Below are 26,037 nucleotides of genomic sequence, written 5' to 3' on the forward strand. Positions count from 1 at the left end.
GGACCGTTACCCTATTATGTCCTTACCCTAATCCCTTTTCCCTAATCCTAACCTCACTCGGGACCTGTGTAGAACCCTAGAGCCACGTATTTCCCCTAATCCTAACCCGCCCGTGCCACCTGATGGATTTGAATTCAGATTCTGCCCTCTTATTGTTTCATTGGCCTGAAAAACAGAAAATTAATGTCAAACATGAGTCATAAAATTGAAGAAAAACATCAAAGAAAAGTTGAAGAAATACTTACCTGCTGCATGTGTCTGTCCGGAGATCATAATTCCTGATAAAAGGAAAAAAGAATCACACAAATGAAGAGAATACACTAAAGGAAACCTGAAAAAGGAACAAAGAGTAAGAAAAACACAAAAGAAAGGTTTAAGAAAAATACTTACCTGTTGAAGAAACACTTATCTGCCGCATGTGTCTGTTTGGGGGTCTTAATTCCTGTTAAAAAGATAAAAGAATCACAAAAATGAATAGAATACATTGAAAGGAACTTGAAAAATGAACAAAGAGTCGTTCCAAGGAAGAGAAACACTAAAGAAAGATTTAAGAAAAATACTTACCTGTTGAGGAAACACTTACCTGCTGCATGCATCTGTCTGGGGGTCATAATTCCTGTTAAAAAGATAAAAGAATCACAAAAAATGAGGAGAATACATTGAAAGAAACTTGAAAAAGGAACAAGGAGTCATCTCAAGAAAGAAAAATATTAAAGAAAGGTTTAAGAAAAATACTTACCTGCTAAAGAAATACTTACCTGCTGCCTGTGTCTGTCTGGGGGTCATAATTCCTGTCAAAAAGATAAAAGAATTACAAAAAATGAAGAGAATACATTGAAAGAAACTTGAAAAAGGAACAAAGAGTCATTCCAAGAAAGAAAAACATTAAGGAAAAGTTTAAGAAAAATACTTACCACTTGCACGTACCAGTCTGGGCGATCAGAAGTCCTGAAATAAGAAAAAGAGTTATAAAAATAAAGAGAATACACTAAAATAAACCTGGAAAAGAAACAAAGAGTCATAAAAACACTAAAGGAAAAATATTTACAGTTTGCGTGTGTCTGTGTGGGGGATCATAAATCCTAAACAAAGGAAAAAGAGTGATAAAAATAAGAGAAAACCATCATAAGAAAATTAAATCCTGAAAAAGAGAATAATAAAGATAATGAAAAATAAGAGAAATTTTGAGAAAAATTAAGAAGTAAATATAAAATGTACCTGGGGCACTTAAATAATTTTGAAGCTAAATTATCAAGAAAACAAAGAAAATAAATTCAGAAAAAAGGAGAATTTTTCATTGGCTGTTATTTTTTGAACAAGGGGGTGGAGCCTATGCAGCCAAAAGAGCCATTTACCACAGTGTTCAGCATTTGAGCTTTAAAGCAGCATGAAGACACATCTAAAAGAATGTAATACTGATTTTTGAAACTTAAAGGCCTACAATCTAAAGAAATAAAGCAAGTCTGCGCCTGAAGAAGGTTTAAATAAAACCGAAACGTTGCGCTAAAGACTTGCTAATGGGGAGCTCATAGTAAAATCAAAGGGAGGGATGTGATTCAGTGCTACATGGGGGATTGGAGGGGTCTGTAAACAATGAAATCATGGTAGGCCAGTGCACAACGTTGGTTCAAAGGCCTGCATGGACCCGAGTCTTCCTACCCTACCCCCAAACCTTAACCTAACCCCAAAGTTCCCTGCCTTGGACCCTGTCCCGGGACCGTTACCCTATTATGTCCTTACCCTAATCCCTTTTCCCTAATCCTAACCTCACTCGGGACCTGTGTAGAACCCTAGAGCCACGTATTTCCCCTAATCCTAACCCGCCCGTGCCACCTGATGGATTTGAATTCAGATTCTGCCCTCTTATTGTTTCATTGGCCTGAAAAACAGAAAATTAATGTCAAACATGAGTCATAAAATTGAAGAAAAACATCAAAGAAAAGTTGAAGAAATACTTACCTGCTGCATGTGTCTGTCCGGAGATCATAATTCCTGATAAAAGGAAAAAAGAATCACACAAATGAAGAGAATACACTAAAGGAAACCTGAAAAAGGAACAAAGAGTAAGAAAAACACAAAAGAAAGGTTTAAGAAAAATACTTACCTGTTGAAGAAACACTTATCTGCCGCATGTGTCTGTTTGGGGGTCTTAATTCCTGTTAAAAAGATAAAAGAATCACAAAAATGAATAGAATACATTGAAAGGAACTTGAAAAATGAACAAAGAGTCGTTCCAAGGAAGAGAAACACTAAAGAAAGATTTAAGAAAAATACTTACCTGTTGAGGAAACACTTACCTGCTGCATGCATCTGTCTGGGGGTCATAATTCCTGTTAAAAAGATAAAAGAATCACAAAAAATGAGGAGAATACATTGAAAGAAACTTGAAAAAGGAACAAGGAGTCATCTCAAGAAAGAAAAATATTAAAGAAAGGTTTAAGAAAAATACTTACCTGCTAAAGAAATACTTACCTGCTGCCTGTGTCTGTCTGGGGGTCATAATTCCTGTCAAAAAGATAAAAGAATTACAAAAAATGAAGAGAATACATTGAAAGAAACTTGAAAAAGGAACAAAGAGTCATTCCAAGAAAGAAAAACATTAAGGAAAAGTTTAAGAAAAATACTTACCACTTGCACGTACCAGTCTGGGCGATCAGAAGTCCTGAAATAAGAAAAAGAGTTATAAAAATAAAGAGAATACACTAAAATAAACCTGGAAAAGAAACAAAGAGTCATAAAAACACTAAAGGAAAAATATTTACAGTTTGCGTGTGTCTGTGTGGGGGATCATAAATCCTAAACAAAGGAAAAAGAGTGATAAAAATAAGAGAAAACCATCATAAGAAAATTAAATCCTGAAAAAGAGAATAATAAAGATAATGAAAAATAAGAGAAATTTTGAGAAAAATTAAGAAGTAAATATAAAATGTACCTGGGGCACTTAAATAATTTTGAAGCTAAATTATCAAGAAAACAAAGAAAATAAATTCAGAAAAAAGGAGAATTTTTCATTGGCTGTTATTTTTTGAACAAGGGGGTGGAGCCTATGCAGCCAAAAGAGCCATTTACCACAGTGTTCAGCATTTGAGCTTTAAAGCAGCATGAAGACACATCTAAAAGAATGTAATACTGATTTTTGAAACTTAAAGGCCTACAATCTAAAGAAATAAAGCAAGTCTGCGCCTGAAGAAGGTTTAAATAAAACCGAAACGTTGCGCTAAAGACTTGCTAATGGGGAGCTCATAGTAAAATCAAAGGGAGGGATGTGATTCAGTGCTACATGGGGGATTGGAGGGGTCTGTAAACAATGAAATCATGGTAGGCCAGTGCACAACGTTGGTTCAAAGGCCTGCATGGACCCGAGTCTTCCTACCCTACCCCCAAACCTTAACCTAACCCCAAAGTTCCCTGCCTTGGACCCTGTCCCGGGACCGTTACCCTATTATGTCCTTACCCTAATCCCTTTTCCCTAATCCTAACCTCACTCGGGACCTGTGTAGAACCCTAGAGCCACGTATTTCCCCTAATCCTAACCCGCCCGTGCCACCTGATGGATTTGAATTCAGATTCTGCCCTCTTATTGTTTCATTGGCCTGAAAAACAGAAAATTAATGTCAAACATGAGTCATAAAATTGAAGAAAAACATCAAAGAAAAGTTGAAGAAATACTTACCTGCTGCATGTGTCTGTCCGGAGATCATAATTCCTGATAAAAGGAAAAAAGAATCACACAAATGAAGAGAATACACTAAAGGAAACCTGAAAAAGGAACAAAGAGTAAGAAAAACACAAAAGAAAGGTTTAAGAAAAATACTTACCTGTTGAAGAAACACTTATCTGCCGCATGTGTCTGTTTGGGGGTCTTAATTCCTGTTAAAAAGATAAAAGAATCACAAAAATGAATAGAATACATTGAAAGGAACTTGAAAAATGAACAAAGAGTCGTTCCAAGGAAGAGAAACACTAAAGAAAGATTTAAGAAAAATACTTACCTGTTGAGGAAACACTTACCTGCTGCATGCATCTGTCTGGGGGTCATAATTCCTGTTAAAAAGATAAAAGAATCACAAAAAATGAGGAGAATACATTGAAAGAAACTTGAAAAAGGAACAAGGAGTCATCTCAAGAAAGAAAAATATTAAAGAAAGGTTTAAGAAAAATACTTACCTGCTAAAGAAATACTTACCTGCTGCCTGTGTCTGTCTGGGGGTCATAATTCCTGTCAAAAAGATAAAAGAATTACAAAAAATGAAGAGAATACATTGAAAGAAACTTGAAAAAGGAACAAAGAGTCATTCCAAGAAAGAAAAACATTAAGGAAAAGTTTAAGAAAAATACTTACCACTTGCACGTACCAGTCTGGGCGATCAGAAGTCCTGAAATAAGAAAAAGAGTTATAAAAATAAAGAGAATACACTAAAATAAACCTGGAAAAGAAACAAAGAGTCATAAAAACACTAAAGGAAAAATATTTACAGTTTGCGTGTGTCTGTGTGGGGGATCATAAATCCTAAACAAAGGAAAAAGAGTGATAAAAATAAGAGAAAACCATCATAAGAAAATTAAATCCTGAAAAAGAGAATAATAAAGATAATGAAAAATAAGAGAAATTTTGAGAAAAATTAAGAAGTAAATATAAAATGTACCTGGGGCACTTAAATAATTTTGAAGCTAAATTATCAAGAAAACAAAGAAAATAAATTCAGAAAAAAGGAGAATTTTTCATTGGCTGTTATTTTTTGAACAAGGGGGTGGAGCCTATGCAGCCAAAAGAGCCATTTACCACAGTGTTCAGCATTTGAGCTTTAAAGCAGCATGAAGACACATCTAAAAGAATGTAATACTGATTTTTGAAACTTAAAGGCCTACAATCTAAAGAAATAAAGCAAGTCTGCGCCTGAAGAAGGTTTAAATAAAACCGAAACGTTGCGCTAAAGACTTGCTAATGGGGAGCTCATAGTAAAATCAAAGGGAGGGATGTGATTCAGTGCTACATGGGGGATTGGAGGGGTCTGTAAACAATGAAATCATGGTAGGCCAGTGCACAACGTTGGTTCAAAGGCCTGCATGGACCCGAGTCTTCCTACCCTACCCCCAAACCTTAACCTAACCCCAAAGTTCCCTGCCTTGGACCCTGTCCCGGGACCGTTACCCTATTATGTCCTTACCCTAATCCCTTTTCCCTAATCCTAACCTCACTCGGGACCTGTGTAGAACCCTAGAGCCACGTATTTCCCCTAACCCTAACCCTAACCCTAACCCAGATTCTGCCCTCTTATTGTTTCATTGGCCTGAAAAACAGAAAATTAATGTCAAACATAAGTCATAAAATTGAAGAAAGACATCAAAGAAAAGTTGAAGAAATACTTACCTGCTGCATGTGTTTGTCTGAAGATCATAATTCCTGATAAAAGGAAAAAAAAGAATCACAAAAATGGAGAGAATACATTAAAGGAAACCTGAAAAAGGAACAAAGAGTCATTCCAAGTGAGAAAAACACAAAAGAAAGGTTTAAGAAAAATACTTACCTGTTAAAGAAATACTTACCTGCTGCATATATCTGTCTGGGTGTCATAATTCCTGTTAAAAAGATAAGAGAATCACAAAAATGAAGAGAATACATTGCAAGAAACTTAAAAAAGGAACAAAGAGTCATTTCAAGAAAGAAAAACATTTAAGAAAGGTTTAAGAAAAATACTTACCTGTTAAAGAAATACTTACCTGCCGCATATATCTGTTTGGGGGTCATAATTCCTGTTAAAAAGATAAAAGAATCACAAAAACAAACAGAATACTTTGAAAGAAACTTGAAAAAGGAACAAAGAGTTAAAAAAATACTTACCTGCTGCGTGTGTCTGTCTGGGGGTCATAATTCCTGTCAAAAAATGGAGAGAACACATTGAAATAAACTTGAAAAAGGAACAAAGAGTCATTTCAAGAAAGAAAAACACTAAAGAAAGGTTTAAGAAAAATACTTACCACTTACACGTACCGGTCTGGGTGTTCAGAAGTCCTGAAAAAAGAAAAAGAGTTATGAAAATAAAGAGAATACATCATAAGAAACATTGAAAAGAAACAAAGAGTCATAAAAACACTAAAGAAAAAATATTTACATGTTGCATATACCTGTGTGGGGCATCATAAATCCTAAACAAAGGATAAAAGAGAGATAAAAAAGGAAAAAAACATCATAAGAAAATTAAATCCTGAAAAAAGAATGATAAAGACAATAATAAATAAGAAAGAAATCTTGAGAAAAATTAGGAAGTAAATATAAAATATACCTGGGGCACTTAAATAATTTTTTCAAGCTAAATAATCAAGAAAACAAAAGAAAATAAATTCAGAAAACAGGAGAATTTCTCATTGGCTGCTATTTTTTGAACAAGGGGGCGGAGCCTATGCATTTAAAACAGTCATTTACCACAGAGTTCAGCATTTGATTCTTAAAGCAGCATGAAGAAACATCTACAAGAGTGAAAAACTATTTTTTGAAACTTAAAGGCCTATGTTTAAAAGAAATAAAGCAAGTCTGCGCCTGAAGAAGGTTTAAATAAAACCGAAACGTTGCGCTAAAGACTTGCTAATGGGGAGCTCATAGTAAAATCAAAGGGAGGGATGTGATTCAGTGCTACATGGGGGATTGGAGGGGTCTGTAAACAATGAAATCATGGTAGGCCAGTGCACAACGTTGGTTCAAAGGCCTGCATAGACCCGAGTCTTCCTACCCTACCCCCAAACCTTAACCTAACCCCAAAGTTCCCTGCCTTGGACCCTGTCCCGGGACCGTTACCCTATTATGTCCTTACCCTAATCCCTTTTCCCTAATCCTAACCTCACTCGGGACCTGTGTAGAACCCTAGAGCCACGGATTTCCCCTAAACCTAACCCGCCCGTGCCACCTGATGGATTTGAATTCAGATTCTGCCCTCTTATTGTTTCATTGGCCTGAAAAACAGAAAATTAATGTCAAACATAAGTCATAAAATTGAAGAAAGACATCAAAGAAAAGTTGAAGAAATACTTACCTGCTGCATGTGTTTGTCTGAAGATCATAATTCCTGATAAAAGGAAAAAAAGAATCACAAAAATGGAGAGAATACATTAAAGGAAACCTGAAAAAGGAACAAAGAGTCATTCCAAGTGAGAAAAACACAAAAGAAAGGTTTAAGAAAAATACTTACCTGTTAAAGAAATACTTACCTGCTGCATATATCTGTCTGGGTGTCATAATTCCTGTTAAAAAGATAAGAGAATCACAAAAATGAAGAGAATACATTGCAAGAAACTTAAAAAAGGAACAAAGAGTCATTTCAAGAAAGAAAAACATTTAAGAAAGGTTTAAGAAAAATACTTACCTGTTAAAGAAATACTTACCTGCCGCATATATCTGTTTGGGGGTCATAATTCCTGTTAAAAAGATAAAAGAATCACAAAAACAAACAGAATACTTTGAAAGAAACTTGAAAAAGGAACAAAGAGTTAAAAAAATACTTACCTGCTGCGTGTGTCTGTCTGGGGGTCATAATTCCTGTCAAAAAATGGAGAGAACACATTGAAATAAACTTGAAAAAGGAACAAAGAGTCATTTCAAGAAAGAAAAACACTAAAGAAAGGTTTAAGAAAAATACTTACCACTTACACGTACCGGTCTGGGTGTTCAGAAGTCCTGAAAAAAGAAAAAGAGTTATGAAAATAAAGAGAATACATCATAAGAAACATTGAAAAGAAACAAAGAGTCATAAAAACACTAAAGAAAAAATATTTACATGTTGCATATACCTGTGTGGGGCATCATAAATCCTAAACAAAGGATAAAAGAGAGATAAAAAAGGAAAAAAACATCATAAGAAAATTAAATCCTGAAAAAAGAATGATAAAGACAATAATAAATAAGAAAGAAATCTTGAGAAAAATTAGGAAGTAAATATAAAATATACCTGGGGTACTTAAATAATTTTTTCAAGCTAAATAATCAAGAAAACAAAAGAAAATAAATTCAGAAAACAGGAGAATTTCTCATTGGCTGCTATTTTTTGAACAAGGGGGCGGAGCCTATGCATTTAAAACAGTCATTTACCACAGAGTTCAGCATTTGATTCTTAAAGCAGCATGAAGAAACATCTACAAGAGTGAAAAACTATTTTTTGAAACTTAAAGGCCTATGTTTAAAAGAAATAAAGCAAGTCTGCGCCTGAAGAAGGTTTAAATAAAACCGAAACGTTGCGCTAAAGACTTGCTAATGGGGAGCTCATAGTAAAATCAAAGGGAGGGATGTGATTCAGTGCTACATGGGGGATTGGAGGGGTCTGTAAACAATGAAATCATGGTAGGCCAGTGCACAACGTTGGTTCAAAGGCCTGCATAGACCCGAGTCTTCCTACCCTACCCCCAAACCTTAACCTAACCCCAAAGTTCCCTGCCTTGGACCCTGTCCCGGGACCGTTACCCTATTATGTCCTTACCCTAATCCCTTTTCCCTAATCCTAACCTCACTCGGGACCTGTGTAGAACCCTAGAGCCACGGATTTCACCTAACCCTAACCCTAACCCTAACCCTAACCCTGGAGATTGCCCACTCTGCGCTTTCTAGCCCCCACCCTTACCTATCCCTAATCTTAACCTACCCCTAACCATAACCTTTCCTACTTTAAGCTTTCTAACCCTATCTTTTCCCAACCCTAATCTTAACCCCAATTTACCCAACCCTAATTTTCCCTACCCCTAATCCCAAATCTTTTCTTTTATTTCCGGCGTGGGAGCGGGCATGGCCTGGCGTTGCGGCTATTTCCCCTAACCTAACCTAGCCAGTGCCACCTCCGATAGTTGAGCTACCGATGTATCCGCATCATCCATGGAACCTGTCAAAAAGAATGATATTTCATAAAATTATTATAAATAATGAATAGAAAATATTAATAATTAACTTGGACATTCAAAATAATAATCTATTTAACTTACCTGGATTTACTTACCTGTATTAATTAAATACAATTCAAAAAGATTGGGAAATGAAAAAAATGGAAAAATAAAGGAAGAGATAATTATAATAATTATTATTATTTTTATATTTTTTTGAATACAAGGAGACCATATTAGAGATTATCGGGGAGAGGAAAAAACCACTGAGGAAAATAAAAATAAGCTCCACACTGAAAAAGTTTCTTGTTATTTTCCTTTTTCCTTTTTTACAAGGGGGTGGAGCTTAGCCTCTGTGTGTGACTCACAGGCAAGCAGCCTCTCAGTTGGAGACAGAGAGCTATAGCAGCAACACGAGCTATTGTTGAGTTTTAGAGCCTATTTCTTTGAAAAAAATTGTTCAGAACTGGTAAAGGATTGTTAAAAGACTTCAGTCTTTCTTCCCTTAATAGCCAGTTTGAACTCTTTATTCAAGAGGACAAAACTTTTCTCTCTTTTGTATATATTTTTCCTCAATTTTCTTGAGTTTGTTTGGCTAATTAGCTTTTGCTTAGCATAGCTTTTTTCCTAGCAAACTCTTTTCCTCCCTGTTTCAGTTCTTTATTGAACTCATTACAATTTATTTTCTTCTGTATTCATCATTTTCTTTTTCTCTTCCCTTTTCCCTTTTCCCATTTTTTGAATTTAATTATTTTCGGCAAGTCTATGCCTGATGAAGGCTTAAGCAAGCCGAAACGTTGCAGCAACGGACTTGCCATTTGTTTAAATCAATTTATTTTATTTTATTTTGAGCAGCAACAGACTTGCCATATTGTTTAAAGAATTCTATTTTGTTTTACTTTGAATATGTCATACCGTGGTCCATTCTATTCGGGACGGGGGCGACCCTACTCCCATCCTGATGATTGGGGATGGAGAGACAGGTATCCCTGTCCTGAGGAATGGTATCACAACGTCAGATACCAGGAATACAGAGTTCCCCAAAACACTAGGGAGTTCAGAAATAGCAAACTGTACCCCAGATTCACTCAGAATTACCCTAGACATATTCCTGAATGGAGCGATTATGACCCCTACTGGAGACAGTGGGGACGTGCTCCAAGACGTAAGAGCCCTCAGCAAAGACCACGATCCACTAGTGGCAAACAACGGGGCACTACAAATGACAAAAAGTCTAAACAAAAACAGGGCAAAAAACAGAAAAAACAGCCCAAACAAACTAGGAGGGGTAGAAATAAAAAACAAACTGCAGAAGCCCAAGATAAAAAATTTAGAAGCTTAGTTAAACAATTATTAGAATTACTGAGATCCTTCCATCATCTTGAGAAGATCTCTATACATGCGGAGGAGGAACCTCCTTCTTTTACTAAGCTCACATATTTTCTGGGTGATGTAGTAAAACCGGCTAATCTGACACCGGAAACAAAAACCCTCCTAGAAGGTAATGCCAAAAATTGGGCATACACCACACGCCTAATCCTGCAAGATCACTACATAAATTTCATTGAGAAAGAGAGTGAAATCTTGCAGAAAACACTGATTGGGGATTGGGACACAGCCCTGAAGGTTGCAATTAAGTGGTACAGAAGGAGATATCCCAAAAGACATATGCAGGAGCCTATAAAGAAAGTAGAGGCACTCCTGCTGTCTTTTGATCAGATTGAAGGACGAAGGGACAGGGACACAGAAAGGGATGGGGTCACCTCTGTTATCACAGAGGAAGATTTCCCACCCCTGTCACAGGCCCCAGAACCCCCTTCTCCTGTACCTACTGCAACTAGAGAGAGAACACCTCCTCCGTCCCTTACCCCTTTTCCCATTGCACTGCCACGTAGGATCCCACGACCTAGGCAACGGATCACAGTGCAAGTGTCTTCCCCGAAAAATCCGGCGGTCGCACATCAGGATGAACATCCAGAACTACTGGAAGTTCATAGTGACCCGGGAACTCAAAAAACATCCACAGATATGCCAGTTCCCACAGAAAGGTCACGAACACAGGATGATGTGTCTCATACACAACATGAGGCGGTTCTCTCACACGTAGATACACGTGAGGAGTTCTCCTTGCCAGTGGTTCAGATACATGCAATTCAGTGCAGTAGTAGTTCATCCGATGTTAGCGATACTGAACTAGAGCCTCTTATCAATTTTGAGGATGATCGGGGTGAGTTAGACACCCTCCCACTCATGGATTCCCCTTGTTCATTGGGGTTCCAGGTGGGGGGATGTCTTTTACCAGACCCCCCTCTAGATCAGTCTAATGTGTTCACAAGCACACCGTCTGAGTCACCAAAAGCGTACAAGCCCATTAGACACCTGCGCACAGTTAGGAAACTGGTTGATTGGGGTCTTAGTGTACGGAAAAAATATTGCATTCTGGGGGACTCCAATGTGAGTAGATTTCCTCATCACTCCTTTGCTGATGTCCAAATTGACAGCTACCCAGGTGCTACATTCCGACATGCAGAAAACCTGATTAAAAAAGCACAGGTGCACGTGGCTGTGGAGAAAGTGATCTTATCCTTCGGGATAAATCACCGCGGTCAAAAAGCTAAGTTAACGGCTATTAAAGAAATGCAGCGGGCTTTAAAGGCAGCAAGGGAGAAATTCCCCAATGCCGACATCATAATCCCGCTCATTAATTTCTCCAGGACACTAAAGAGTGACGAACAGGTGATCCTGGATAACCTAAATAGCCATATCCGGAGAAACATGTCTCACCTGCCATTATTGCCAAAAACGCAATTTAAAGTAGGTGATGATCAAATTCACTGGACATTAAATTGTGCTCGAGCCATATTCGAACAATGGGTCGAGCACTTAAACTTAGCTGCCCTATAAACCCAAAACCGGGATTATCAGATAGGAAGAGTGAAGTTTTAAATTTGTCTAAACACTTCACACCTACAAAAGGGCAAATTCAATTATTGAGCAAGGGCCTTACTTTCATCCCCACACCCAAAATTAACATAAACACAAAAAAACTACTGATTGCTGATATACAACAATATCATAGAAGACTGCTTCTGGCAGCCTTCTATAGATATGAGAAGGAGGGAGAAATCCTTCCATTTGTAGGGAAATCCAGTTGGACTCCCAAATTATCCCAAGTCCCAAATACCATCAGACAAATAATTAGAGCGGACAAATATGCAATCAGAAATATACCCTGGAATTACAGGGTAGTTCCAAATCTGAGTCGGGATGAAAGACAGGCCTTACAACAATTAAAAAATAACAGATCCATTGTGATCAAGCCGGCCGACAAAGGCAGTGCTGTGGTCATAATGGATAGATATGCATACATAATGGAGGCGGAACGGCAGTTGAACCAGGAAGAATACTATAAAAAACTCACAGAACCTATCTTCCTTAAAACGGTTCCTGTCGTGCGGGACATTCTTATTAAATTAAGGGAGGAGGGTTTCATAAACAAAAAACAAGAAATTTACCTGATGGGCCCTGATGATCCACGCCCCAGGTATTTCTACCTCCTCCCTAAAATTCATAAGGAACCACACACTTGGAGTGTTCCCTTTGAGATGCCCCCAGGCCGCCCCATTGTCTCTGACTGTGGCAGTGAAACACAGGCCACAGCAGAGTATATCGAATATTTCCTTAACCCGATAAGTACCAGACACCCCAGCTACATTAAGGATACCTATGACTTCATTGAAAAGATAAAAAATCTTTCTCTCCCGCCTGACTGTTTCCTGTTCACTATCGATATTGATAGTTTATATACCAACATTGAAACACCAGCTGGTATGGAAGCGGTCAGAGAGTGGTTTATTAAATTCCCTGATAAAAACAGACCTGAGGAAGCGATTTTAAAATTGCTGGATATTAACCTTACAAAAAATGATTTTGAGTTTAATTCCAAGCATTACCTTCAGGTCAAAGGCACAGCCATGGGCAAAAAATTCGCCCCTTCCTATGCCAACATATTTATGGCAAGATGGGAGGAAAGGGCCCTGGCTGCTTGGGAATTTAAACCTTTCAGTTATTATAGGTTCCTCGATGACATTTGGGGTGTCTGGACCGGTACAGAGGTTCAATTTAAACAATTTGCGGACCACCTAAATAATTTTCACCGTTCCATAAAAATTAAATACACACTGGACAGAACGGGGGTCAACTTTTTGGACACAGTAACCTACAAGGGCAAAGGGTTTGTGGAGACAGGCAAATTAGATGTTAGAGTCTATTTTAAAGACACGGACACTCATGCACTTCTCCACAAATCAAGCTTTCATCCTAAACATACTTTCAGGGGTATCGTGAAATCTCAGATACAGAGATTTCACAGAATATGTACCCAGCCCGAGGATTTCCTGGAGGCGAAAAGCATTCTCTTTTCTGCACTCCGGAAACGAGGTTATTCCCGTTCCTTCCTGAGAAGCTGTGAAAGTCGATTTCTCGAAAAGAGGAAAAGCGAGAATAAAAAAATGATTCCATTAATCACAACCTTCTCTAAAGGAAGTGTCCATCTCAACAAGTTGATGAAATCTAATTTCCATCAATTTCATATGCAAAATAAGGTGTTGGACGACCACAAAATCATTTCAGCCTACCGCAAAAATCAAAATCTCAAGGATATTCTGGTCCGAAGCAGGTTGCCTCCCTCGGGAGAGGAAAAAAGGAAACCTGTCCCACCGGGAGAATACAGGCCAAAACGATGGATCCAGAATCCACAAAATAAAACCATCTATGAGATTTCCCCGGCCTTGAAACATGACACAAGCAATTGTGTCTATTTAATTTATTGCACAAAGTGCAATAAACAGTATGTGGGGGAGACCAGAAACACTTTGGCGGTGAGGTTGACACAACATAGATATAATATTAAACATAAAAAAGATTCACACACTGTGGTTGTCCAACACTTTATAAAACACGGTATTGAATCCCTAAGGTTTATGGGATTACAATATAACAGATGGTGGTCCCACCAAGATAGAAAAAAGGCAGAAAGAACATGGATTAACAATTTAAGTTCCATGCATCCATGGGGTTTGAATGAACAATCTAGAGTAGTTTAAGACTCATGTTCACGACAACCATTGGCGGAGGCGTCGGTGCTTGGTGACTGTGAGGTAGGCCAGTGCACAACGTGGACGCTGGAGATTGCCCACTCTGCGCTTTCTAGCCCCCACCCTTACCTATCCCTAATCTTAACCTACCCCTAACCATAACCTTTCCTACTTTAAGCTTTCTAACCCTATCTTTTCCCAACCCTAATCTTAACCCCAATTTACCCAACCCTAATTTTCCCTACCCCTAATCCCAAATCTTTTCTTTTATTTCCGGCGTGGGAGCGGGCATGGCCTGGCGTTGCGGCTATTTCCCCTAACCTAACCTAGCCAGTGCCACCTCCGATAGTTGAGCTACCGATGTATCCGCATCATCCATGGAACCTGTCAAAAAGAATGATATTTCATAAAATTATTATAAATAATGAATAGAAAATATTAATAATTAACTTGGACATTCAAAATAATAATCTATTTAACTTACCTGGATTTACTTACCTGTATTAATTAAATACAATTCAAAAAGATTGGGAAATGAAAAAAATGGAAAAATAAAGGAAGAGATAATTATAATAATTATTATTATTTTTATATTTTTTTGAATACAAGGAGACCATATTAGAGATTATCGGGGAGAGGAAAAAACCACTGAGGAAAATAAAAATAAGCTCCACACTGAAAAAGTTTCTTGTTATTTTCCTTTTTCCTTTTTTACAAGGGGGCGGAGCTTAGCCTCTGTGTGTGACTCACAGGCAAGCAGCCTCTCAGTTGGAGACAGAGAGCTATAGCAGCAACACGAGCTATTGTTGAGTTTTAGAGCCTATTTCTTTGAAAAAAATTGTTCAGAACTGGTAAAGGATTGTTAAAAGACTTCAGTCTTTCTTCCCTTAATAGCCAGTTTGAACTCTTTATTCAAGAGGACAAAACTTTTCTCTCTTTTGTATATATTTTTCCTCAATTTTCTTGAGTTTGTTTGGCTAATTAGCTTTTGCTTAGCATAACTTTTTTCCTAGCAAACTCTTTTCCTCCCTGTTTCAGTTCTTTATTGAACTCATTACAATTTATTTTCTTCTGTATTCATCATTTTCTTTTTCTCTTCCCTTTTCCCTTTTCCCATTTTTTGAATTTAATTATTTTCGGCAAGTCTATGCCTGATGAAGGCTTAAGCAAGCCGAAACGTTGCAGCAACGGACTTGCCATTTGTTTAAATCAATTTATTTTATTTTATTTTGAGCAGCAACAGACTTGCCATATTGTTTAAAGAATTTTATTTTGTTTTACTTTGAATATGTCATACCGTGGTCCATTCTATTCGGGACGGGGGCGACCCTACTCCCATCCTGATGATTGGGGATGGAGAGACAGGTATCCCTGTCCTGAGGAATGGTATCACAACGTCAGATACCAGGAATACAGAGTTCCCCAAAACACTAGGGAGTTCAGAAATAGCAAACTGTACCCCAGATTCACTCAGAATTACCCTAGACATATTCCTGAATGGAGCGATTATGACCCCTACTGGAGACAGTGGGGACGTGCTCCAAGACGTAAGAGCCCTCAGCAAAGACCACGATCCACTAGTGGCAAACAACGGGGCACTACAAATGACAAAAAGTCTAAACAAAAACAGGGCAAAAAACAGAAAAAACAGCCCAAACAAACTAGGAGGGGTAGAAATAAAAAACAAACTGCAGAAGCCCAAGATAAAAAATTTAGAAGCTTAGTTAAACAATTATTAGAATTACTGAGATCCTTCCATCATCTTGAGAAGATCTCTATACATGCGGAGGAGGAACCTCCTTCTTTTACTAAGCTCACATATTTTCTGGGTGATGTAGTAAAACCGGCTAATCTGACACCGGAAACAAAAACCCTCCTAGAAGGTAATGCCAAAAATTGGGCATACACCACACGCCTAATCCTGCAAGATCACTACATAAATTTCATTGAGAAAGAGAGTGAAATCTTGCAGAAAACACTGATTGGGGATTGGGACACAGCCCTGAAGGTTGCAATTAAGTGGTACAGAAGGAGATATCCCAAAAGACATATGCAGGAGCCTATAAAGAAAGTAGAGGCACTCCTGCTGTCTTTTGATCAGATTGAAGGACGAAGGGACAGGGACACAGAAAGGGATGGGGTCACCTCTGTTATCACAGAGGAAGATTTCCCACCCCTGTCACAGGCCCCAGAACCCCCTTCTCCTGTACCTACTGCAACTAGAGAGAGAACACCTCCTCCGTCCCTTACCCCTTTTCCCATTGCACTGCCACGTAGGATCCCACGACCTAGGCAACGGATCACAGTGCAAGTGTCTTCCCCGAAAAATCCGGCGGTCGCACATCAGGATGAACATCCAGAACTACTGGAAGTTCATAGTGACCCGGGAACTCAAAAAACATCCACAGATATGCCAGTTCCCACAGAAAGGTCACGAACACAGGATGATGTGTCTCATACACAACATGAGGCGGTTCTCTCACACGTAGATACACGTGAGGAGTTCTCCTTGCCAGTGGTTCAGATACATGCAATTCAGTGCAGTAGTAGTTCATCCGATGTTAGCGATACTGAACTAGAGCCTCTTATCAATTTTGAGGATGATCGGGGTGAGTTAGACACCCTCCCACTCATGGATTCCCCTTGTTCATTGGGGTTCCAGGTGGGGGGATGTCTTTTACCAGACCCCCCTCTAGATCAGTCTAATGTGTTCACAAGCACACCGTCTGAGTCACCAAAAGCGTACAAGCCCATTAGACACCTGCGCACAGTTAGGAAACTGGTTGATTGGGGTCTTAGTGTACGGAAAAAATATTGCATTCTGGGGGACTCCAATGTGAGTAGATTTCCTCATCACTCCTTTGCTGATGTCCAAATTGACAGCTACCCAGGTGCTACATTCCGACATGCAGAAAACCTGATTAAAAAAGCACAGGTGCACGTGGCTGTGGAGAAAGTGATCTTATCCTTCGGGATAAATCACCGCGGTCAAAAAGCTAAGTTAACGGCTATTAAAGAAATGCAGCGGGCTTTAAAGGCAGCAAGGGAGAAATTCCCCAATGCCGACATCATAATCCCGCTCATTAATTTCTCCAGGACACTAAAGAGTGACGAACAGGTGATCCTGGATAACCTAAATAGCCATATCCGGAGAAACATGTCTCACCTGCCATTATTGCCAAAAACGCAATTTAAAGTAGGTGATGATCAAATTCACTGGACATTAAATTGTGCTCGAGCCATATTCGAACAATGGGTCGAGCACTTAAACTTAGCTGCCCTATAAACCCAAAACCGGGATTATCAGATAGGAAGAGTGAAGTTTTAAATTTGTCTAAACACTTCACACCTACAAAAGGGCAAATTCAATTATTGAGCAAGGGCCTTACTTTCATCCCCACACCCAAAATTAACATAAACACAAAAAAACTACTGATTGCTGATATACAACAATATCATAGAAGACTGCTTCTGGCAGCCTTCTATAGATATGAGAAGGAGGGAGAAATCCTTCCATTTGTAGGGAAATCCAGTTGGACTCCCAAATTATCCCAAGTCCCAAATACCATCAGACAAATAATTAGAGCGGACAAATATGCAATCAGAAATATACCCTGGAATTACAGGGTAGTTCCAAATCTGAGTCGGGATGAAAGACAGGCCTTACAACAATTAAAAAATAACAGATCCATTGTGATCAAGCCGGCCGACAAAGGCAGTGCTGTGGTCATAATGGATAGATATGCATACATAATGGAGGCGGAACGGCAGTTGAACCAGGAAGAATACTATAAAAAACTCACAGAACCTATCTTCCTTAAAACGGTTCCTGTCGTGCGGGACATTCTTATTAAATTAAGGGAGGAGGGTTTCATAAACAAAAAACAAGAAATTTACCTGATGGGCCCTGATGATCCACGCCCCAGGTATTTCTACCTCCTCCCTAAAATTCATAAGGAACCACACACTTGGAGTGTTCCCTTTGAGATGCCCCCAGGCCGCCCCATTGTCTCTGACTGTGGCAGTGAAACACAGGCCACAGCAGAGTATATCGAATATTTCCTTAACCCGATAAGTACCAGACACCCCAGCTACATTAAGGATACCTATGACTTCATTGAAAAGATAAAAAATCTTTCTCTCCCGCCTGACTGTTTCCTGTTCACTATCGATATTGATAGTTTATATACCAACATTGAAACACCAGCTGGTATGGAAGCGGTCAGAGAGTGGTTTATTAAATTCCCTGATAAAAACAGACCTGAGGAAGCGATTTTAAAATTGCTGGATATTAACCTTACAAAAAATGATTTTGAGTTTAATTCCAAGCATTACCTTCAGGTCAAAGGCACAGCCATGGGCAAAAAATTCGCCCCTTCCTATGCCAACATATTTATGGCAAGATGGGAGGAAAGGGCCCTGGCTGCTTGGGAATTTAAACCTTTCAGTTATTATAGGTTCCTCGATGACATTTGGGGTGTCTGGACCGGTACAGAGGTTCAATTTAAACAATTTGCGGACCACCTAAATAATTTTCACCGTTCCATAAAAATTAAATACACACTGGACAGAACGGGGGTCAACTTTTTGGACACAGTAACCTACAAGGGCAAAGGGTTTGTGGAGACAGGCAAATTAGATGTTAGAGTCTATTTTAAAGACACGGACACTCATGCACTTCTCCACAAATCAAGCTTTCATCCTAAACATACTTTCAGGGGTATCGTGAAATCTCAGATACAGAGATTTCACAGAATATGTACCCAGCCCGAGGATTTCCTGGAGGCGAAAAGCATTCTCTTTTCTGCACTCCGGAAACGAGGTTATTCCCGTTCCTTCCTGAGAAGCTGTGAAAGTCGATTTCTCGAAAAGAGGAAAAGCGAGAATAAAAAAATGATTCCATTAATCACAACCTTCTCTAAAGGAAGTGTCCATCTCAACAAGTTGATGAAATCTAATTTCCATCAATTTCATATGCAAAATAAGGTGTTGGACGACCACAAAATCATTTCAGCCTACCGCAAAAATCAAAATCTCAAGGATATTCTGGTCCGAAGCAGGTTGCCTCCCTCGGGAGAGGAAAAAAGGAAACCTGTCCCACCGGGAGAATACAGGCCAAAACGATGGATCCAGAATCCACAAAATAAAACCATCTATGAGATTTCCCCGGCCTTGAAACATGACACAAGCAATTGTGTCTATTTAATTTATTGCACAAAGTGCAATAAACAGTATGTGGGGGAGACCAGAAACACTTTGGCGGTGAGGTTGACACAACATAGATATAATATTAAACATAAAAAAGATTCACACACTGTGGTTGTCCAACACTTTATAAAACACGGTATTGAATCCCTAAGGTTTATGGGATTACAATATAACAGATGGTGGTCCCACCAAGATAGAAAAAAGGCAGAAAGAACATGGATTAACAATTTAAGTTCCATGCATCCATGGGGTTTGAATGAACAATCTAGAGTAGTTTAAGACTCATGTTCACGACAACCATTGGCGGAGGCGTCGGTGCTTGGTGACTGTGAGGTAGGCCAGTGCACAACGTGGACGCTGGAGATTGCCCACTCTGCGCTTTCTAGCCCCCACCCTTACCTATCCCTAATCTTAACCTACCCCTAACCATAACCTTTCCTACTTTAAGCTTTCTAACCCTATCTTTTCCCAACCCTAATCTTAACCCCAATTTACCCAACCCTAATTTTCCCTACCCCTAATCCCAAATCTTTTCTTTTATTTCCGGCGTGGGAGCGGGCATGGCCTGGCGTTGCGGCTATTTCCCCTAACCTAACCTAGCCAGTGCCACCTCCGATAGTTGAGCTACCGATGTATCCGCATCATCCATGGAACCTGTCAAAAAGAATGATATTTCATAAAATTATTATAAATAATGAATAGAAAATATTAATAATTAACTTGGACATTCAAAATAATAATCTATTTAACTTACCTGGATTTACTTACCTGTATTAATTAAATACAATTCAAAAAGATTGGGAAATGAAAAAAATGGAAAAATAAAGGAAGAGATAATTATAATAATTATTATTATTTTTATATTTTTTTGAATACAAGGAGACCATATTAGAGATTATCGGGGAGAGGAAAAAACCACTGAGGAAAATAAAAATAAGCTCCACACTGAAAAAGTTTCTTGTTATTTTCCTTTTTCCTTTTTTACAAGGGGGCGGAGCTTAGCCTCTGTGTGTGACTCACAGGCAAGCAGCCTCTCAGTTGGAGACAGAGAGCTATAGCAGCAACACGAGCTATTGTTGAGTTTTAGAGCCTATTTCTTTGAAAAAAATTGTTCAGAACTGGTAAAGGATTGTTAAAAGACTTCAGTCTTTCTTCCCTTAATAGCCAGTTTGAACTCTTTATTCAAGAGGACAAAACTTTTCTCTCTTTTGTATATATTTTTCCTCAATTTTCTTGAGTTTGTTTGGCTAATTAGCTTTTGCTTAGCATAGCTTTTTTCCTAGCAAACTCTTTTCCTCCCTGTTTCAGTTCTTTATTGAACTCATTACAATTTATTTTCTTCTGTATTCATCATTTTCTTTTTCTCTTCCCTTTTCCCTTTTCCCATTTTTTGAATTTAATTATTTTCGGCAAGTCTATGCCTGATGAAGGCTTAAGCAAGCCGAAACGTTGCAGCAACGGACTTGCCATTTGTTTAAATCAATTTATTTTATTTTATTTTGAGCAGCAACAGACTTGCCATATTGTTTAAAGAATTCTATTTTGTTTTACTTTGAATATGTCATACCGTGGTCCATTCTATTCGGGACGGGGGCGACCCTACTCCCATCCTGATGATTGGGGATGGAGAGACAGGTATCCCTGTCCTGAGGAATGGTATCACAACGTCAGATACCAGGAATACAGAGTTCCCCAAAACACTAGGGAGTTCAGAAATAGCAAACTGTACCCCAGATTCACTCAGAATTACCCTAGACATATTCCTGAATGGAGCGATTATGACCCCTACTGGAGACAGTGGGGACGTGCTCCAAGACGTAAGAGCCCTCAGCAAAGACCACGATCCACTAGTGGCAAACAACGGGGCACTACAAATGACAAAAAGTCTAAACAAAAACAGGGCAAAAAACAGAAAAAACAGCCCAAACAAACTAGGAGGGGTAGAAATAAAAAACAAACTGCAGAAGCCCAAGATAAAAAATTTAGAAGCTTAGTTAAACAATTATTAGAATTACTGAGATCCTTCCATCATCTTGAGAAGATCTCTATACATGCGGAGGAGGAACCTCCTTCTTTTACTAAGCTCACATATTTTCTGGGTGATGTAGTAAAACCGGCTAATCTGACACCGGAAACAAAAACCCTCCTAGAAGGTAATGCCAAAAATTGGGCATACACCACACGCCTAATCCTGCAAGATCACTACATAAATTTCATTGAGAAAGAGAGTGAAATCTTGCAGAAAACACTGATTGGGGATTGGGACACAGCCCTGAAGGTTGCAATTAAGTGGTACAGAAGGAGATATCCCAAAAGACATATGCAGGAGCCTATAAAGAAAGTAGAGGCACTCCTGCTGTCTTTTGATCAGATTGAAGGACGAAGGGACAGGGACACAGAAAGGGATGGGGTCACCTCTGTTATCACAGAGGAAGATTTCCCACCCCTGTCACAGGCCCCAGAACCCCCTTCTCCTGTACCTACTGCAACTAGAGAGAGAACACCTCCTCCGTCCCTTACCCCTTTTCCCATTGCACTGCCACGTAGGATCCCACGACCTAGGCAACGGATCACAGTGCAAGTGTCTTCCCCGAAAAATCCGGCGGTCGCACATCAGGATGAACATCCAGAACTACTGGAAGTTCATAGTGACCCGGGAACTCAAAAAACATCCACAGATATGCCAGTTCCCACAGAAAGGTCACGAACACAGGATGATGTGTCTCATACACAACATGAGGCGGTTCTCTCACACGTAGATACACGTGAGGAGTTCTCCTTGCCAGTGGTTCAGATACATGCAATTCAGTGCAGTAGTAGTTCATCCGATGTTAGCGATACTGAACTAGAGCCTCTTATCAATTTTGAGGATGATCGGGGTGAGTTAGACACCCTCCCACTCATGGATTCCCCTTGTTCATTGGGGTTCCAGGTGGGGGGATGTCTTTTACCAGACCCCCCTCTAGATCAGTCTAATGTGTTCACAAGCACACCGTCTGAGTCACCAAAAGCGTACAAGCCCATTAGACACCTGCGCACAGTTAGGAAACTGGTTGATTGGGGTCTTAGTGTACGGAAAAAATATTGCATTCTGGGGGACTCCAATGTGAGTAGATTTCCTCATCACTCCTTTGCTGATGTCCAAATTGACAGCTACCCAGGTGCTACATTCCGACATGCAGAAAACCTGATTAAAAAAGCACAGGTGCACGTGGCTGTGGAGAAAGTGATCTTATCCTTCGGGATAAATCACCGCGGTCAAAAAGCTAAGTTAACGGCTATTAAAGAAATGCAGCGGGCTTTAAAGGCAGCAAGGGAGAAATTCCCCAATGCCGACATCATAATCCCGCTCATTAATTTCTCCAGGACACTAAAGAGTGACGAACAGGTGATCCTGGATAACCTAAATAGCCATATCCGGAGAAACATGTCTCACCTGCCATTATTGCCAAAAACGCAATTTAAAGTAGGTGATGATCAAATTCACTGGACATTAAATTGTGCTCGAGCCATATTCGAACAATGGGTCGAGCACTTAAACTTAGCTGCCCTATAAACCCAAAACCGGGATTATCAGATAGGAAGAGTGAAGTTTTAAATTTGTCTAAACACTTCACACCTACAAAAGGGCAAATTCAATTATTGAGCAAGGGCCTTACTTTCATCCCCACACCCAAAATTAACATAAACACAAAAAAACTACTGATTGCTGATATACAACAATATCATAGAAGACTGCTTCTGGCAGCCTTCTATAGATATGAGAAGGAGGGAGAAATCCTTCCATTTGTAGGGAAATCCAGTTGGACTCCCAAATTATCCCAAGTCCCAAATACCATCAGACAAATAATTAGAGCGGACAAATATGCAATCAGAAATATACCCTGGAATTACAGGGTAGTTCCAAATCTGAGTCGGGATGAAAGACAGGCCTTACAACAATTAAAAAATAACAGATCCATTGTGATCAAGCCGGCCGACAAAGGCAGTGCTGTGGTCATAATGGATAGATATGCATACATAATGGAGGCGGAACGGCAGTTGAACCAGGAAGAATACTATAAAAAACTCACAGAACCTATCTTCCTTAAAACGGTTCCTGTCGTGCGGGACATTCTTATTAAATTAAGGGAGGAGGGTTTCATAAACAAAAAACAAGAAATTTACCTGATGGGCCCTGATGATCCACGCCCCAGGTATTTCTACCTCCTCCCTAAAATTCATAAGGAACCACACACTTGGAGTGTTCCCTTTGAGATGCCCCCAGGCCGCCCCATTGTCTCTGACTGTGGCAGTGAAACACAGGCCACAGCAGAGTATATCGAATATTTCCTTAACCCGATAAGTACCAGACACCCCAGCTACATTAAGGATACCTATGACTTCATTGAAAAGATAAAAAATCTTTCTCTCCCGCCTGACTGTTTCCTGTTCACTATCGATATTGATAGTTTATATACCAACATTGAAACACCAGCTGGTATGGAAGCGGTCAGAGAGTGGTTTATTAAATTCCCTGATAAAAACAGACCTGAGGAAGCGATTTTAAAATTGCTGGATATTAACCTTACAAAAAATGATTTTGAGTTTAATTCCAAGCATTACCTTCAGGTCAAAGGCACAGCCATGGGCAAAAAATTCGCCCCTTCCTATGCCAACATATTTATGGCAAGATGGGAGGAAAGGGCCCTGGCTGCTTGGGAATTTAAACCTTTCAGTTATTATAGGTTCCTCGATGACATTTGGGGTGTCTGGACCGGTACAGAGGTTCAATTTAAACAATTTGCGGACCACCTAAATAATTTTCACCGTTCCATAAAAATTAAATACACACTGGACAGAACGGGGGTCAACTTTTTGGACACAGTAACCTACAAGGGCAAAGGGTTTGTGGAGACAGGCAAATTAGATGTTAGAGTCTATTTTAAAGACACGGACACTCATGCACTTCTCCACAAATCAAGCTTTCATCCTAAACATACTTTCAGGGGTATCGTGAAATCTCAGATACAGAGATTTCACAGAATATGTACCCAGCCCGAGGATTTCCTGGAGGCGAAAAGCATTCTCTTTTCTGCACTCCGGAAACGAGGTTATTCCCGTTCCTTCCTGAGAAGCTGTGAAAGTCGATTTCTCGAAAAGAGGAAAAGCGAGAATAAAAAAATGATTCCATTAATCACAACCTTCTCTAAAGGAAGTGTCCATCTCAACAAGTTGATGAAATCTAATTTCCATCAATTTCATATGCAAAATAAGGTGTTGGACGACCACAAAATCATTTCAGCCTACCGCAAAAATCAAAATCTCAAGGATATTCTGGTCCGAAGCAGGTTGCCTCCCTCGGGAGAGGAAAAAAGGAAACCTGTCCCACCGGGAGAATACAGGCCAAAACGATGGATCCAGAATCCACAAAATAAAACCATCTATGAGATTTCCCCGGCCTTGAAACATGACACAAGCAATTGTGTCTATTTAATTTATTGCACAAAGTGCAATAAACAGTATGTGGGGGAGACCAGAAACACTTTGGCGGTGAGGTTGACACAACATAGATATAATATTAAACATAAAAAAGATTCACACACTGTGGTTGTCCAACACTTTATAAAACACGGTATTGAATCCCTAAGGTTTATGGGATTACAATATAACAGATGGTGGTCCCACCAAGATAGAAAAAAGGCAGAAAGAACATGGATTAACAATTTAAGTTCCATGCATCCATGGGGTTTGAATGAACAATCTAGAGTAGTTTAAGACTCATGTTCACGACAACCATTGGCGGAGGCGTCGGTGCTTGGTGACTGTGAGGTAGGCCAGTGCACAACGTGGACGCTGGAGATTGCCCACTCTGCGCTTTCTAGCCCCCACCCTTACCTATCCCTAATCTTAACCTACCCCTAACCATAACCTTTCCTACTTTAAGCTTTCTAACCCTATCTTTTCCCAACCCTAATCTTAACCCCAATTTACCCAACCCTAATTTTCCCTACCCCTAATCCCAAATCTTTTCTTTTATTTCCGGCGTGGGAGCGGGCATGGCCTGGCGTTGCGGCTATTTCCCCTAACCTAACCTAGCCAGTGCCACCTCCGATAGTTGAGCTACCGATGTATCCGCATCATCCATGGAACCTGTCAAAAAGAATGATATTTCATAAAATTATTATAAATAATGAATAGAAAATATTAATAATTAACTTGGACATTCAAAATAATAATCTATTTAACTTACCTGGATTTACTTACCTGTATTAATTAAATACAATTCAAAAAGATTGGGAAATGAAAAAAATGGAAAAATAAAGGAAGAGATAATTATAATAATTATTATTATTTTTATATTTTTTTGAATACAAGGAGACCATATTAGAGATTATCGGGGAGAGGAAAAAACCACTGAGGAAAATAAAAATAAGCTCCACACTGAAAAAGTTTCTTGTTATTTTCCTTTTTCCTTTTTTACAAGGGGGCGGAGCTTAGCCTCTGTGTGTGACTCACAGGCAAGCAGCCTCTCAGTTGGAGACAGAGAGCTATAGCAGCAACACGAGCTATTGTTGAGTTTTAGAGCCTATTTCTTTGAAAAAAATTGTTCAGAACTGGTAAAGGATTGTTAAAAGACTTCAGTCTTTCTTCCCTTAATAGCCAGTTTGAACTCTTTATTCAAGAGGACAAAACTTTTCTCTCTTTTGTATATATTTTTCCTCAATTTTCTTGAGTTTGTTTGGCTAATTAGCTTTTGCTTAGCATAGCTTTTTTCCTAGCAAACTCTTTTCCTCCCTGTTTCAGTTCTTTATTGAACTCATTACAATTTATTTTCTTCTGTATTCATCATTTTCTTTTTCTCTTCCCTTTTCCCTTTTCCCATTTTTTGAAT

Source organism: Clarias gariepinus, chromosome 23 (genome assembly GCF_024256425.1).
Source record: "Clarias gariepinus isolate MV-2021 ecotype Netherlands chromosome 23, CGAR_prim_01v2, whole genome shotgun sequence".
Taxonomy (NCBI): domain Eukaryota; kingdom Metazoa; phylum Chordata; class Actinopteri; order Siluriformes; family Clariidae; genus Clarias; species Clarias gariepinus.